Raw genomic sequence first — 17003 nt, 5'->3', positions numbered from 1 at the left:
AGTGAGCCCACGTGGGAGCCGCCGTGTCGTGTCTGTGTTTGTTCCGCCGTGCGTGTCTGTCCCGTGCCCCGTGTTCAAGAAGAACACACCCCTGCACCCGCCTTTTTTATTATTTTTTAAGAACAACAGGGATGGTCTAAGAAAGCAGGCTGAACAACCTTCTGTGAGCAAGCCAGTAAGCAACAGGCCTCTGCTTCGGTCTGGCTTCTAAGCTCCTGCTGTGAGTTCTTACACTGACTCCCTTTGTGAGGGACTGGAAGCTGCAGGAGGGAGATGAACCTTGGAGCTGCTTTAGGTGAGTGTTTTATCACAGCCATCAAAGCAAGAAATCAAAGCAAGGAATCTAGCAGGTTGCTGCCTGTGACCCCAGAAGGGACTGAGATAGGAAATCCCCTTCCCTGACTGGTGAGAAGACACCAAGATGGAAAAGCAACAGCAAGGCCTCCACTCAGAGATCATTAATCTTTGGTTTTGAACAGGTACAGCATTAGTTAAGGGTCTTGTAGCAGCTGAACTTTACCACTTGAAAGGGAAAGCAGCTGATGCGGTTTGGGTTTGGCCTGGGGGAGGTAGAGAGGAAGGAGGGCTTCACAAAGGGAGGTGGGAAGGGTCCGGAAGAGCTCAAGGGAGGAGAAAGCAAACAGGTTTCTTGGAAATGAAACTGCTTTCCCAGGAGAGCAACCTGATGTGATAAGCAGAGAGTAATGAAAAACAGACAGCTCACATTTCCCTGGATGTGGGAAGCCAGACAACAAGTGAGCCTCGGCTCTTCCCAGATCACTGGATCTGACCAAGTCTTTCCTCGGGCTCTGGCGTGGGGGCTGGGGGGGGGGCGGAGATCTTGCTTAAGAAACTCTCTACTGACTCTTTGGTGAAGAGGTCAAGCGTGTGGAAAGAACCAGGCCTCGTGGCTCCGCTCCTAGGTGCAATCGCTCACCATAGCACCGCAGATGAAGTGGCCCTCACTCAGTCCTCCACTTCATTCCCCCACCTGTGTCCTCTGTGCCCTCTTTCGCTGCTTCACTGAATTTTCCACCCCTGAGAGAACTCCCCACAGGCTTGCACTTCTTTTCTTGCTGTGTGGAGGGCTTGTCTCATTTTGAGGGTACTGTGGAGTCTCCCAGGTTCATCGTAAGAGAGCTTTATCTGATAGCCTGGTTCAAAGTGGTCAGGGATGGTATATGATACCCAGTTAAACAGAGTCCCCTCCCCTTCACCTCAAACCCACCTCCTCCTAAGCAGGCCCTCCAGAACTCTGACAGCTTGCACCAAAAACACAGTCTGAATTCTTGCATCACCAAACGACTGCCCTTTCTGAAACCTGGCAGGCACCCTGGGCTTCTGTGCCAGCTGGAAAGGAGACAAGGCAGGTCTCTAAGAAGAACTGACTGAGACCTTGCTTCCAGCAGACAGAGGTCCTCGTATCTGGAGGAATGGGCTCAATGTTATTCATCTGTGATTCCTCGGTTCTGGGGAAACAGCAGGAGGGGCCCATCCAAGGCCCCTTCAATCGCACTGAAGACCGGAATTGCCCTGAAGTTTTTCCCTAATCAGCTGGAGACAGGGTCTAGGCATTGATCTCTTCGTGGCTTTTCTGGATCCAAACAGCTATGAGCTTCCAAATGCTGGGTCCAATTTGATGGAACATGATCTCTCTCTTCCTTTAGTGGTCTTGGAGCCCAGCATAGTGATATTGGCTGGGTTCAGATCGTCTGTATAGAGGGAACTTATGTGATCTCGGCGCAGCGGTGGTTGTTGAAAGTGTGGCCCATCTGACAGGTGGAGATAGAACATAACCTGATTTCAAAATGGCTTGGCTTAGATTTAGCAAGGTGCTCAGATGACTGCAGAGTAATACTAAAGGCATGCGGTACAGAGTAACCTACATACCTAGTTCATAAGAGAAAAACAATTCTGCATGTGGACATCTGTGTGTGTATTGTCTCATACGCGAGCGGTACATCTGCATGCATACATGTGGGTATGCACATGTGTGTACGGGGCGGTCAGAGGCGGACATGGCATGTGTTCTTTCCCGATAGCCACTTTATATTTGAAACGGGGCCTCTCATCCAACCTGTCTCTGTCCTCAAACACTGACACGACAGACATGTGGAGCCACAGGTAGCTTTTGAAAGGGGGGCTGGAATTCAAACTCATGTCCTTGTGTTTGGAGAACAGCTGCTGTTATCTACTTTGCCATCTTCCTGGCTTTGAGGGAAAAGCTTTATCGTCATATATTAATTGTATGATGTAATGGATTTCACGATGTCATTTTCATACACACATAATGACCTTTAATCATATTAACCCTCTATTAACCACGCTTGTCCCTATCCTGCTCTCCTTGTCCCTTTTCTCTTCCCCAATCGTCTCCCTTTTACTTTCTTTTGGGTGTGTGCAGATGTGGGCAACGTGCAGATGTTGACTGAGGTATCTGCCTCGGTCACTGTCTGTTTTATTTTTTTGAGTCAGGATCTCTCCACCGAATCCAGAGAGCAGCAATTAGCTAGGCTGGCTGTCCAGCATGCTCTAGTGATCCTTCTGACTACATCGTCCCAGCACTGGAATGACAGGGATGTGCCTCTCTGCCCAGGTTTTCACATGGGCATAGTGAGTGGAGAACTAAGTTCTTCATGCTTGTGTGATGGTTGCTTGATGTGGGATTCCCCCTCTGTATGCTAGGAATATGTTTTATTACCATTGGTTGATAAAGAAGCCTATGGCAGGACAGAATATAGTCAGACTGGAAGAGATACATACAGAGAGTAGGTAGAGTCAAGGAGACACCGTGTAGCTGCTGAAAGAGACAGATGCTGGAACATTACTGGTAGGTCACAGCCTCATGGTGATACACTGATTAATAGAAATGGGTTAATTTGAGTTAGTTAATAAGAATCCTGAGCTAATAGGCCAAGCAGTGTTGGAATTAAGATAGTTTCTCTGTGATTATTTGCGTCTGGGCAGCCAGGAGTAAAGTCAAGTCTCTGTTTACAGACTAAGCCACTCCAGGGAAGTTCACTTTATTTTATTTGTTTGTTTATTTGTTTATTGTGTATCCACAGATGGGCATGCATGTAGAGGTCAAAGGACTGTTTTGGGGTGTTTATTTTCTCCTTCTACCTTGTGGGTTCTGAAGATCAAACTCAGGTGGTCAGGCTTGGCAGTAAGTGCCTTACCCTCAGAGCAAACTCATCCCCCTCCCCCGTATATTTTCTTTCTTAATAGAAACCTTATAAGAGATTCTTATCTGTTAAAACTTAAGCTCCAACTTCAAGGGTTATGGTTTTATTCTGCCTTTCTCCAAAGTCTTGAAGTCTGCCTAGACATACTACACAGTGCCAATACTCAATGAAGTTGAATGGACAGATCTACTCTGGTGCCAAGTCTTCTTTATATTAAGTACCTAGTAGATGATATACTTCCTACATTTATGATAAATATTGTGGGTACCCTAAAGATAAATAACTAAACTGAATTTAATTTTCCTGGTGATTCAGAGCCTGATAATGCCTTAATTATACTATCCTAGGAACAGGGTAGCCATCTTCAGTTTTCTGCAGCCAGGTACCTGCCCAGCCCCCCTGCTGCATGCTCTGTTGTGCTTTCACTGTGACTCTTAGACTGACCCTACAAGAGTAAGTGCAACTTTAGCATCCTGCTATTGTCTGAGCATTTACTTGCAACTTCCTTAGCTCAATTTTGTTTTTATTGAAGTCTATAATCTGTGTGGCATAGTATGGTGAGATAAAGGCCTAGCCCTTGGACATATGTGTATTAGATAAGCTCATCAGTTCCCCTAGGAGTCAGTGTCATTTTTAAAAGAGAAATACAAAGGCTACTCCGGTGATTGTGAGAACTCTGAAAAGTAGTTTGTGTTGGGACTGAAGTATAGCTCAGTGGGTAATGTACTTGCCATCCATGCATGAAGACCTGAGTTCAAATCCCCAGGACCCATGTGAAACTGTATGTGCTAGGGCTCAGCTGTAATCTTAGTGCCCCTGCAGCAAGATGAGACACAGAAGCGGGAGGGCCCCTGGAAGATCAATGGTCAGCTAGTCTGGTTTACAGTGATGACTCAGTCTCCAGCAAGAGAAAAGTGAAGAAGAATAGCAGATTTTGATCTCTAATGGCTACATATACACTGTGCCATTCATATACCTGCATTTATACACACAAATATGAACACACATGCACGCATGCCCACACACATGCACATGCATGAACACATGCACACACACATACACACACACTGTGAGGGGGGAGTATATACGTGAGACACTAAAGAACTCACAGGCCTGTGAAAACAATATATTTCAAGTTCATATTTTCCTTTGTCCTTCCCAGATCTCAGTGTCCCCTTAGTCTGTCTCAGAGTTTCCGAAGGGGCATCCTGCCTACATGTTTGCTTTTCCTCTGTTCCACCCTCCTCTACCATGGGTGCTGTCCTGTGAATGGAACCTCAGCACTGTGGCAGTTTCTCAGGTGAGCACCAAGGTGCTTTGGGAGGGCTGCTCGGACAAGTTCTGTTGGACTGAGTAGAAGAAAGCTCCTTCTCTGGCAGCTGAGTACTGTTGCATCAGCAGCAGCAGTAACATCATCATCATCATCATCACCATCATCAGTAGCAGTAGCATCATCATCATCATCATTATCAGTAGCAGTAGTAGCATCAGCATCAGCATCATCATCATCATCAGTAGCAGCAGCAGTAGCATCATCATCATCAGCAGCAGCAGCAGCGGCGGCGGCGGCGGTGGCGGCGGCGGCGGCAGCGGCAACAGTAGCATCATCATCAGTAGCATCATCTCCATCAGCAGCAACAACAACAGCAGTAGCATACACAGTGGCCTCACCTGGGATGACCTGCATGCATTGCTCTCTACTTAGACCCTTGTGCTGTCCTTCCTAAACACTGGCTCCTTTGGTCTCTGTCCTCTTCTCTTCCTAATACTATGAACTGCAGGCAATGTGACCCATGTAGGAATGGTACCATTCTCTCTACTCTACAGACCCCCCCCCCTTGCTTAGATGAAAATAAAGTTGTTTGAATCTGTGTTACAAACCTAAGCTGTGAGTGGGAGGGAGAACACTTCCTTATGAGAATATAATGGCTTCTTCTGATGCAGAAGATCTGAACTGGAAGGATTCCAATGAGGAACAGGTGTTGACAGGGGAGAATGCGCGAGGTAACCAGAGGGAGGCCAGGGAATTATTGCCATGGTCTGAATATGTGCTCGCAGAACCCCAGGCATTGAGACCCTCCCCTCCAGGAGTGATGGCATTAGGAGACGGTGCCTTTGGAAGGCCTCACACGTGGGTGGCTGAACCCCTGCTCCTGTGTGCTCTAAGATATAGTGAGAGATAGTCATTGTGATGAAGGCGCCTCTCAGTAAACACAATATATGAATCTGTCCTATACCAAGCCTTTTCCTTGGGGCCACCAACCAGCTCCCAAATCATGGCATGGAGGTTTATTAATAGTTTTGAATGCTTGACCTAATTTAGGCTTGTTTCTGCCTAGCTCTTTTAATTTAAATTAACCTGTTTTTCTTTATCTACCTTTTGCCTCAGGGCCTTTTCCCTTTCATTCTTTCTGCGTTTCTTACCTTCTTGCTGTCTCCACGTGCAGCTGGCAGCTGCCTGACTTCTGCCCTGGGTGTGGCCCTCTCTTTCCCCCTTTCTTTTCTTTCTTCTTTTCTCTCCTTGCCTAGATTTTGCCTCCTACTTATTCTCTCTGCCTACCAGCTCTGCCTATTTTTTTCTCTGTATAACTATTGGCCATTCAGTCCTTGATTAGACCAATCAGGTGCCTTAGTCAGATAAGGTGAAACAAATGTAACACACTTTAGATAATTAAACACACATCCTTACGTTGTTAAACAAATGCAGCATAAACAAATGTAACACAACTTTATATGGTTAAAGTCATATTTCACAGCATAAACAAATATAACATTTTTACGTAGTTAAAATAATATTTCACAACACTTTCCTCTTGGATTTTCTAACCCCTTGAACTGTGAGAAATAAATTTATGGTGTTTATAACCCTGTGTTGATGGTGGTATATCAGCCAGAGCAGATTAAGATAAATACTAGCCTAACTTTTCTTCTGAGTCATGTCTGCAGGCTCAACTTTGTGTTGCCAAGTATATCCAGCAAGAAGGTTCCCAGGCAATGAATCTAGCACCCAAGAATACTATAAATCCATTCATTCAATTGATTGAACGTCTGCTGTAAGTGAGGCATGCTGCCCTGCTGGATTCAGTGGCCATTGATCCCTACCTAGGAGAGCCTTTAGTCAGTTAGGAATGGAAGGTATTAATTAGCCAACTGGACTAACGTACGATTACAAAGTACTGTTATTAGAATGATGGTGGTGGTAAAATAAGTGTTTAATGAATCTTTAGGTCTGTGCAAGAGATTGTGTGTCGATTGACGTGAGAATGTTTATTGTTCCTATTTTCCAAATGACAAAACTAAGGCTCAGAGACTGCTTAACTTCCCTACGTTTACCAAGTTACTAAGTAGAAAATCCGGGATGCTAACTGATAGCCTCCATTTTGACATGGATGTGTACTGTGGTTATTGCTTTGAAAGAACCGCAGTTTTTTGGAACTCTAGTCCAGGGAGTTATAGCATCGTGCGACAGCTCCAATGTAGTTCAGAGTCGAGAGGTCAAGGTAGGCTTCTGTGTGGCAATGGTATTTCAACTGAGACAGGAGGGAGAGGAGGTAAGGGGGTGGGGCATAGGCTAGCAACTAGAAAAACTTTGCACACAGAGGAAACAGCATACAGGGTGGAGTGGGCCTGGGCTGGAAAGATTTCAATGCTCTGGGAACAGCGAGAGAAAATTCGGAGCGTGAGCTGCGGCTCATCTTCCAGGCTGAGGTTAGAAGCAGCGGTGCCCAGGGGTCATGGGAAGCGGTGCTGGGCAGAAAGGACCTGATATGGGAAAACAGACGTCTTCTACTGTCCCAGCGCCGGCCAATCACAAGGCCTCATTACTTCCTGCAAAGTTTCTTTCAATTTGAGCTCAAGACCATGAACATATTATGTTTTTCTTATCACCCTGCTTAAAAATCCATCTGCCTCCTTATTATGTTTTAGATGAAGATGAAACTCCTTTAAGCCGCATGTGGGCTGGCGCCTCCCTGCTCTCTGACTGACCTTTTCACCCTGTTCTTGCTGGCTCTTTGTGCTCTAAACTTGCACTAAATGTTGTCGAGGTGATTTGTGTTCCTCCACTGCACTCTACCTGAGCAGGGATCCTTTCCAAGTCTGCTTGCTCGGGTACTCAGAATTGTTGATGTTTAAGCAGAGACCTAAATGATGGAAAGAACCAAACAGAAAAAGTAATGGGAAGAGTATTACAGACAGAGGGACCATAAACTCAAAGGTCATAATGAGCTCAGAATAAGCATGCAATCTATGAAGAACCAAGGAAGAACTCGATTCTTAAGGGATCATCTAGGCCAGTGGTTCTTAACCTGTGGGTTGAGGCCCCACAGGGGGTCACATGTTAGATATTTATATTACAATTCGTGACAGTAGCAAAATTACCAATTATGAAGTAGTGTCAAAATAACTTTTATATTTGGAAGTCACCACAACCTGAGGCACAGTGTTCAAGGGGCGGAATATTAGGAAGGTTGAGAACCACTGGTCTAGATCATGCAGAATAAACCTAGATCATTTTCTTTTTTTTTTTTTTTTTTTTTTGGTTTTTCGAGACAGGGTTTCTCTGTGGTTTTGGAGCCTGTCCTGGAACTAGCTCTGTAGACCAGGCTGGTCTCGAACTCACAGAGATCCGCCTGCCTCTGCCTCCCGAGTGCTGGGATTAAAGGCGTGCGCCACCATCGCCCGGCCCTAGATCATTTTCTAATGATGGACTCGCACAGAAATGAAGACACACACCTCAGAAATTCTCAAGGGACTCTCAGACCCCAGGGTGCACTGTGGGCTGATGTTCAGGTATCTTGCTATTGCTGATTTGGTATAACGCTGTCAGTGATGGATGTTCTTGTGGTCTTTCCATTTTTCCTTCCTAAGTTTCCCAGGTGACTTCTCATGCGTGCTAGACCTTTGCCACCATTGTGGCACAGTTGAGATCGAGTATCTGTGGGTCACTGCCTTCACAGCTGGTTTGCAATTTGTTTTAGGTAAAAAGGCTGCTCCATTGGTTGCCATTTTGGAACTGTTTTTTGGGGTGGGGTGGGGTGGGGTGGGAGATGGGAGAGTTCTGTATTACATATTATTCTCACTGGTGGGAAGGATATTCAGATGAGAGCGGTATAAGAAATCAGCTATAAATCATGATAAATCGTTTTTTTAAAAGTCAGTGCTCCGGTTTCCAAAGCTGATGTCCAAATCTGAGATGGTAGTTCAGGTCAGACTATGAGGCCGCTAAAGTCAAATTAGTACTCAAGGCCCTTCTAGGCCCCATCTGTGGTTTTATTATTATTATTAATTTATTTGTTTAGTTTTGCAAATGTGTGAAGAATGGATAAAGTGATTGCTGACACTAACATCAGGTCAAATGGTCTCAGGGTCTTAGATTCCTCCCTTGACCTAGTTAATCTCATCCAAGGCCATGCTCAAGATGTGTGAGAGTCTCTAGTTTTTTTTTTTTTTTTGATTTTTCGAGACAGGGTTTCTCCGTAGTTTTTGGTTCCTGTCCTGAAACTAGCTCTTGTAGACCAGGCTGGCCTCGGAGTGTCTATTTTTTTAATATTTTATTTTTATGTTTTTAGTTTTTATGTGAGTAAGGAATGTGCCCATGAGTGCAGTTGTCTTCAGAGGCCAGAAGAGGGCTTTGGATGTCCTGGAGCTAGAGTTCCAGATACTTGTGAGCTGTTTGATAAATGTGGGTGCTGGACACTGAACTTGGGTTCTCAGCAAGAGCAACGCTCACTCTCTCCCACTGGCTGAGCCATTCCCCCAGTCCCCCGAGCACATCTGTTTTCTTTATGCTCACTCTTCAGGTGGAGCATGTGGCTTTCCGCATGACCCAAAAATCAAGTGTAAATGAGCATTTGCTGATATCGGCTAATAAACCCACCGAGATTAGCTGTCTTTTCCTAACCTCATCAGACACACATGCTTGCTTCTGCTCTCTGATCTCTGGCTATGCTCTTGTAGGTTATTAGTGGGGAGTGGAATCACAATGACTTTCCATCTTTCCATGGCATTTGAGGACATTGGCAACCTGGTATGCTTTACCCAACAATGCAGAAGACCAGGCCTAGATAAGATGTCAGTCAGGAAGCTGAGGAAGAGAGGAAAAACAGAAAGAATTAGTCTCCTTTCCTGCCGCTGGACCTCTGGACAGCAAGCACTTTAAACCACCAACTGTTCTTTTTGTGACACCGCCCACCACTTTTGGAAGTTCTGGCTGCAAATTAATGGGTTTTCCTCCCACTAATTTAATTTGCATCTCTAGGAAGCTCCAAGAACAGGCTTCCCCACGTATTTTCCGTAAGTGACTTCCTTTGTGTTTCTAGTTTAGGCCACTGGTAATTGTATCTTTTAATGTGGACATTTGTTTGTTTGGTTTTGGTTTTTCCAGACAGGGTTTTTCTGTAGCTTTGGAGCCTCTCCTGGAACTAGCTTTTGGAGACCAGGCTGGCTTCGAACTCACAGAGATCCGCCTGCCTCTGCCTCCCGAGTACTAGGATGAAGGGCGTGCGCCACGACTGCCTGACCTTAATGTAGACATTTTAACAACTTAAATTTTGTACTTAACTATTCGTATGTGAAAGCTACTCCTTTGGAGAAATCCACTGTACAACTTTCTTGTTACATTTGTTTGTCTCATGATTTTTGTTTTGCCTTTTGCATATTTTAGTCTATGTAATACAAATATGCTATGGAAGCCTGCAAAAATCTATTTGCTCTAAACAATCAAAGAATATAAGTGGCTAAATATATTCCATTTTATTAATATTTTTTTCTTAAAATGTCTATGTGCCCTGTCATGAGTCTAAAATACTTGTGTCTGTGTCTTGCTATATGTTGAACCTTGGATCTCAGACACTCAGGCAAGTGTTCTACTGGCTATCAGTCTGTGTCTGCTGCCCTGGCCCTATTTTTCTTTGATCTGTTCCAAAAACACATTTCCTTCAGCTTGTAGCTGAATGTTTGAACATTAGCTACTTCTATTTTATTTCTACTTAAAAATATAGCATGTTTATTTGTACATTTAAAAATATAGCATGTTTATTTGTACATTTAAAAGGTTAATATGTTGCATTTGTTTTCTTCTTTTCTAAGAAAAATATTGCTGCAAGTTTAAGAGAAGTTTAAAAAAAAAGATGTGGAGATTCTCAAGCAATCAAATGTTTTTAATTTTCTGGGCATAATGTCTCGTGCCTTTAACCCCAGTGCTCCTGAGGCAGAAAGAGGGGGTGGAACTTTCTGAGCTCAAGGCTAGCCAGAGATTTAAATTTTATTACCATAAAAGTGATTTTAATACTTTCATCTAACTAGGTAATTATAAATAATAATTTTAATTTTATTCATGTCATTTTAAAGTACTAACAGCTGAGCACGGGGGTAAATGCCTACAGTCCCAACATTTGAGAGGCTGAGGCAGGAGAGCAATGTTTTTGAAGCCAGCCTGGTCTATTGAGTGAGATTGTAGAGACCCAAATTGGAGTACCGGACAGAAATCTCAAGGTCCAAATCAGGAACAGAAGGAGGGGGAGCACGAGCAAGGAACTCAGGACCGCGAGGGGTACACCCACACTCTGAGACAATGGGGATGTTCTTTCGGGAATTCACCAAGGCCAGCTGGCCTGAGTCTGAAAAAGCATGGGATAAAACCGGACTTGCTGAACATAGCGGACAATGAGGACTACTGAGAACTCAAGAACAATGGCAATGGGTTTTTGATCCTACTGCACGTGCTGGCTTTGGGGGGGGGCCTGGGCAGTTTGGATGCTCAACTTACTAAACCTGGATGGAGGTGGGCGGTCCTTGGACTTCCCACAGGTCAGGGAACCCTGATGGCTCTTCAAGCTGATGAGGGAGAGGGACTTGATCAGGGGAGGGGGAGGGAAATGGGAGGCGGTGGCGGGTAGGAAGCAGAAATCCTCAATAAATAAATAAATTTAAAAAAAAAGAGATTGTAGAAATCAACAGAACAACCAAAGAGCAAGTCCAGTAGCAGCGCTAGCAGGATGTCAGCAATAGAGTGGGATCTGGGTTAGAACAGCCCATCACTACCATGTCCCCTTTCCTGTGTTGTTTAGCTTCTTCTTTAGGGGCTCTATAATTTTATATTTAGTCAATAGGCAGACTTGGGATAGGGGTTCAAGCAATGGCAGGTGCATGGGAAGCATGGGAAGTAAGTCTGACAGTGAGAACCAGTGATATTCAATACTTATGAAACAGAATGCTGTGGAGGGCTCACAAGGAGAATGATGTTCCTAGCTCCCAAGAATAAGTCCTAACCAATAGGAAAAGGGTTTAAAAATCAGTCTCTTCCTCCTATGCTGTAGGCATTCTAAGTGCCGAACATTTTGTACTGAACAGTGATGATTTTCTGTAATTCTGTACAAGGAAATGGCTGTTGTCTAATGTAGTGATGAGGCGAGCAGACCTGCTTTTTGTCCTGCCCGGCTCCTGCATGGCTAGCTTTACACCCGAAATAACAACACACAAATTGTATTCATTTAAACATTGCCTGGCCCGTTAGTTCTAGCCTCTTCTTGGCTAACTCTCATATGTTGATCAACCCATTTCTATTAATGTGTGTAGCACCACGAGGTGGTGGCTTGCCGGAAAGATTCTAACCTGCATCCATCTCAGAGAGGAGAGCTATGGCATCTGCCACACTTCCCTTCTTCTCAGCCTTCTGTTTGTCTTCCCTGCCTACCTATGTTCTGACCTATCAGGCCAAGCAGTTTTCTTTATTAATTAACCAATAAAAGCAACAGATAGATAGAAGACCCATCTACATCAGTCTAAGCCTTAGGTTCAAAGGAATTGGTCATTACGGCTGGCATACCATCAATGGAAATCTGTTTGATTTTCTTCATTGTTTCGTTTTATTTTTCTAATGGAATTACTTAGCATCTTTGAAAGTGTGTTCAGGATATACTAGGCCCGACAAATGCTTTGGGTAACAAATTTTCAGAAATATCTGCAAATCGTTGGAGAGCTAAGTAACTCCAGAGAAGCAAAGGCAATGGGATCTCTCTTTCTCTCTCTGTAAGCCACTTAAGAAGGAACAAAGCCCAGAGAAAACCTTAAGATGCTGCATGCATCAGAGCTCAGGAGTGTGTGTGTGTGTGTGTGTGTGTGTGTGTGTGTATGTCTTCCTGTGTGTCTGTATGTTTATGAGGGCTTTATGAATTAGATTGACTGAAGTGATCACCTGTTGGAGCCCACAAGACTATCCAGTGAACGGACAGCTGACAGATTCATAAAGACAGACTCACAAGTGTACAACTTAGGGGGCACACGTTTCTCAGAGCTGTGGGAACACTTGTCTTTTGGAAAAGTCACTGTCATATTTGTCTGAGTTCCAAGAGGAATCAACATCAGAAAGGGCGCCTGCTCTGGGAGAAAGAAGCAGAGAGAACTTTGCACTTCTCCTGCTTCCCCTGCTCCTCATGGGCCCACAACCCATGGATGGTTCACCACCATAGGCAGAGCAGAACTCACCCACTCAGTCCCTGGACCCATATGCCAGTCTTCTTTAGAACATCCCACAGACACGATCAAAGCATCAGTTCTCTGTCTAGCTCCACATCTGGTCTAGTTAGCAACCACATTAGTCATCACACAGCTCAACAGTGCTTATCTCTGTTTATTGGCTTAGTAATAAAATGAAGTTTTCTCTTAAAGTGAAGATATATTTTTTTTTAAAAAAAAGGTTTATTTGGTTAAACACTGTAATAATCTAGGAAACTAAGAAGTCTAAGGACCTGGGTTGGCAAGATGTAAAGTCACACCAGGAATATTAACTCACTGTATTGGAAACACAAAGGGATGTGTGATGGAGGCAGACGAGAGTGCAGGAGAGCGTGGTAATAGGAGAAAGGAGGCGTGAGAGTGGCTGAGCAATGGGGGTGACTGAGGAATGCATTGCTGTCACATGACTCCCTTTTACTACAGTCTGAATCACACACGAGGAAACTACATGAGCAGAGGAAGACTTTTTTTTTTTTTTTTTAGTTGCGCTGTGATATGTGCAGCGTCCCAAGGCTTTCTCTGGGCTGTGCTCATTCTTGAGTGGTTTACTTCTAATCTTAGATACTTAACATTTATGGGACTTGGGCAAGTCACTTTAACTCTCTGGGTAGTTCATCTATAATGTGGGGATAAAATGGTTCCATCTTCAGCTTCGTAGCAGTTGGTATTTACAGAGGGAGGTGATCTGAGTGGTATAGAAAGGAGTTGAGCAAATGCAAAATGAGTGGGATGCACTGTGACGATTTTTTCTTCTTTGTTTTGTTTGCTTTCATCTGTTTGGTTCTAAATTAACATACAAAGTAATGGGCTTAATTCTGGCATTTTTGTACATACACTCTGGGCTTGCTGACACTTTCTCCTGACTTCCCTTCCCTGTTCGGTTTCCTAGCTCTTCCTCTCTCAGGATTCCTCCCTCTATTTTCCTGTCATGTGTTCTCGATTGCCCTCTTCTGATTTCAACTATTTCCTTAAGACTTCCTTTCCTTAAGACCTCCTCTCGTACCTCCTTTCATGTTTCATGATTTACAGACATACATACATATACACACATACCACACACTACACACACACACACACACCACACACACACATACAAAATACAATCCACCTGTGAGAAACAATATGTGATATTTGTATTTTTTTGTGTGGGGGTTGCTTCACACACTATAATTTCCGGATCTATTTTTCATGAAAACCTCACTATTTTATTTCCCTTTATGGCTGCACAAAGTTCTGCTGTGGGTATTAATCATATTTTCTTATTCCATTCCTCTGTTGGTAGGCATCTAGACTTGTTCTATTTTCTTCCTATCATGACTGGAGGACCAATAATCCCTGGGTGTTCAAGTATCTATGATAGGACGCACAGTCTTTTGGGTACATACCCAGGAGTGAAGCAGTTGGGTCTTACAGTAGCCATAGCTGTTATGTTTTGAGGAACTTTTATACCGATTTCTGCAGAGAGTGCACTAGTTTATGCTCCCCTCCCCGCCCCCATGGTCCCCACCCCTCCTGTAGTGAATAAACATATTTTTTTTCTTCATTTCCAGCATTTGTTGTCCATTGCTTTCTTGATTGTTGCCCGTTTTGACAAGGTTGAGATGGCATCATAAAGCAGTTTTTATTTACAATTCCCTGATGGCTAAGGATGTTGAAGACTTTTAAAAATATTTATTGGCCATTTGTGCTTCTTGTTTTGAGAATTATCTGTTTTGTCCAGGAGTTCTGTTCTATCCGTTAGACTGTTTATGGGTTGGTTGTTTGGTTAGTTTGGCATATGTTTTTGTATCTCTTTGTATATTATTAAAATGGGCCGTCCATGGTGGACGACAAGAGCCCATGATGTAGCCTGTATGTTTTCTCTAGTGCTGGTGGTGGACCTTCACAGGGCCTCACCCTGGCCCAGCATTAAGTTGTCTGATGAAAGTTAAAAAGAAAACAGATCTCTAGTTGTCCACATTCATCATCTGGGCTGTGCGTGCTGGGATGGGGCAGAGGTGAGAAGAGGTTGCTTCAGGCTATGAGGGTTTTCCTGCACTCAGGTTTGGCCTCCACCACCCTTTTCTGAATGACAGCTGAGGGGAGAAAGGGTGGTGCTGGCTCAGTGCCTTGTCTCCTAGAGACGGGGCTTTGGGGACAGGCCGCGATGGTGCCTGACCAGAAAACAGCTTGCGCCCTGAAGTCTGAAAGAGAAAGTCACCAATGGTTAAAACATTCACTTATGTTCTAGTTGGGGGATCTGTGCTCTGAGAGCTCAGTTCCCTTCTGGGCCTGCAGCCATGAGAGAGAGGTGGGGCGCCAACCGGGTCTGTAATGGGGAGAGAGAGAGCACAGAGACCTAAGTAAATAACTAACATGCCATGTGGATTCAGTCTCTCTCTCTCTCTCTCTCTCTCTCTCTCTCTCTCTCTCTCTCTCTCTCTCTCTCATCCTCTCTCAGCAAACGGTGTCTCCCAGCAGGCTAGAGAGAGAGGAGACAAAGAGTCGCAGAAACAGTGGTGTTGGTAAGATGGGAGAGACAGAAACCAACCACTAAAGAATGGCTCCTTGACAACCTCCAAATCACAATGAGGAGAAACTTCCTGGCTCACATTTTCCACATAAACACTAGAGTGCTGGACAGTGTTAACGGGGCCTGCCTGATGCACAAGAGAACGACCTCTGTCCAAAGCCAGCAGCGATTGACGTCACAGACAGAGCGTCTCGGGCAATGTACTCCGCTCCCCTCATTTATATGTTTGACCCTAACCTTCCCCAGATGTGAAACCGTTCTTCCGTCCAAAAAGGGAGTTTCAACACTGGCCATTGTGTGCTCTCTGAAGCCAGCCCAGCAGCCCCAACAAAAGCCCGAGTCTTAGAACCAGGTTGTGGGTTGAGGTCTCTCTAGGCAGCTTAGTGTCCCCCTCTAGAGACTTGGATAATGGGGTTTCTGTCTCCATGTACAGATGCCTCACGCCACTTCTAGCATCTGGCTGGCTGCCTCTCTTTGGCCACAGAGGCTAAGGAAGGCCTCTGTGATCCTCTCTGCTCCAACTGCTGCCTGCGCCTGTCCTGCCTGCTCTCCTTCCTACCCTGGCTTCATTTATTACACATTATTTGCAGTCAGAGGGGGACTTCTCGGTGACTCACGGCCTGGAGGCTTTGGCTGCCTTGTCCAGGCATCTGCCTCCTTCTCCCTCCGCTGGCTGGACACCATCCTCATTTAGTTCTAAAGCTCCACTGCCCCAAGGTCCTTTCTGATTTTCTACCCTACTGTGGACTGGCTGACTCTCAAGTCTCTCTGGTGCCCAGTGCTATAAACTCCATCCACTGATCTGTTGACTTCTCTCTCTCTGATTTGTCTTTCAGTTTGTGACTCAGTGGGGTCTTCCTCTCTAACTTGACTGTGTGTCCTCTAAGTACAGGCACCAGCCTGAAGTTCTGAGCATGATATCTAATGTATTATATACTATATAGTCAGTAAAAAATCTGTTGAATGACTTACTGGTGGTGGTACAGAAAATGGGGCAGCAATGTGAAAGGAGTAATGAATGCATTGACGGTGGCTTTGCAGGAGCCAGTATCCAAAACGACAGCCAGGCTCGCTCCAGCTGATGTAAAACAGCGTAGAAAGCAAAGAGCAGTAGTGACAGTTCCTGCTCTTCCCGGTCCTTAACTCACCCTGTTGGCTACTTGCTAAGTGCTTCACTGATATTAGTTCACTTTTCTCTTACTGCATCCCTTTCCCAAGTGATGTGGGGAGTTGCCGTTCTTGCTTCTATTTTTTAGACAATATGAGTCTGCAGTCTAGGGTGCAGACTGTTCTAAGACTCCACAGTCCTCTCAGAGAGAGCCCTAAATCCCCATGCTGCCAAGAAAGTGTCTTCTGTGGTCAAGCAGAAAAACAGAGGCTGTGAGTTCAGCTCTAAACTGACCTCTGTGCTTGTCACATGAGAATCAAGTGTCCTTTTCCCTCTGTGCTTTGAGTGAATTACTCTTTGCACAAACCCAAGGCTTCTGCTGTTACCCCGCTATGGAGGGGTAGAAATGGCTACTAGCTGAGCTCCATCAGTGTGCCTTTTCTCTAGGAGAAAGGGTACTTGCCTAGGAAAGAAACTGCCCAGATCCTGAAAAGCCTATAATCTGTATGTGGCTTTGCAAGAACATATAGTGGTGTTATAGCAAAATCTCCAAATTAAAAAAAAAAAGAAAGAAAAGAAAAGAAAGAAGAAAGGAAGGAAGGAAGAAATGAAGGAGGGAAGGGAGAAAGAAGGAAGGAAGAAAGAAAGGAAAGGAAAGAAGAAAGGGAGGGAGGGGGAGGGA

Source organism: Microtus ochrogaster, chromosome 7 (assembly GCF_000317375.1).
Source record: "Microtus ochrogaster isolate Prairie Vole_2 chromosome 7, MicOch1.0, whole genome shotgun sequence".
In the NCBI taxonomy this organism is placed as follows: Eukaryota; Metazoa; Chordata; class Mammalia; order Rodentia; family Cricetidae; genus Microtus; species Microtus ochrogaster.
This window is presented reverse-complemented; position numbering follows the sequence as displayed.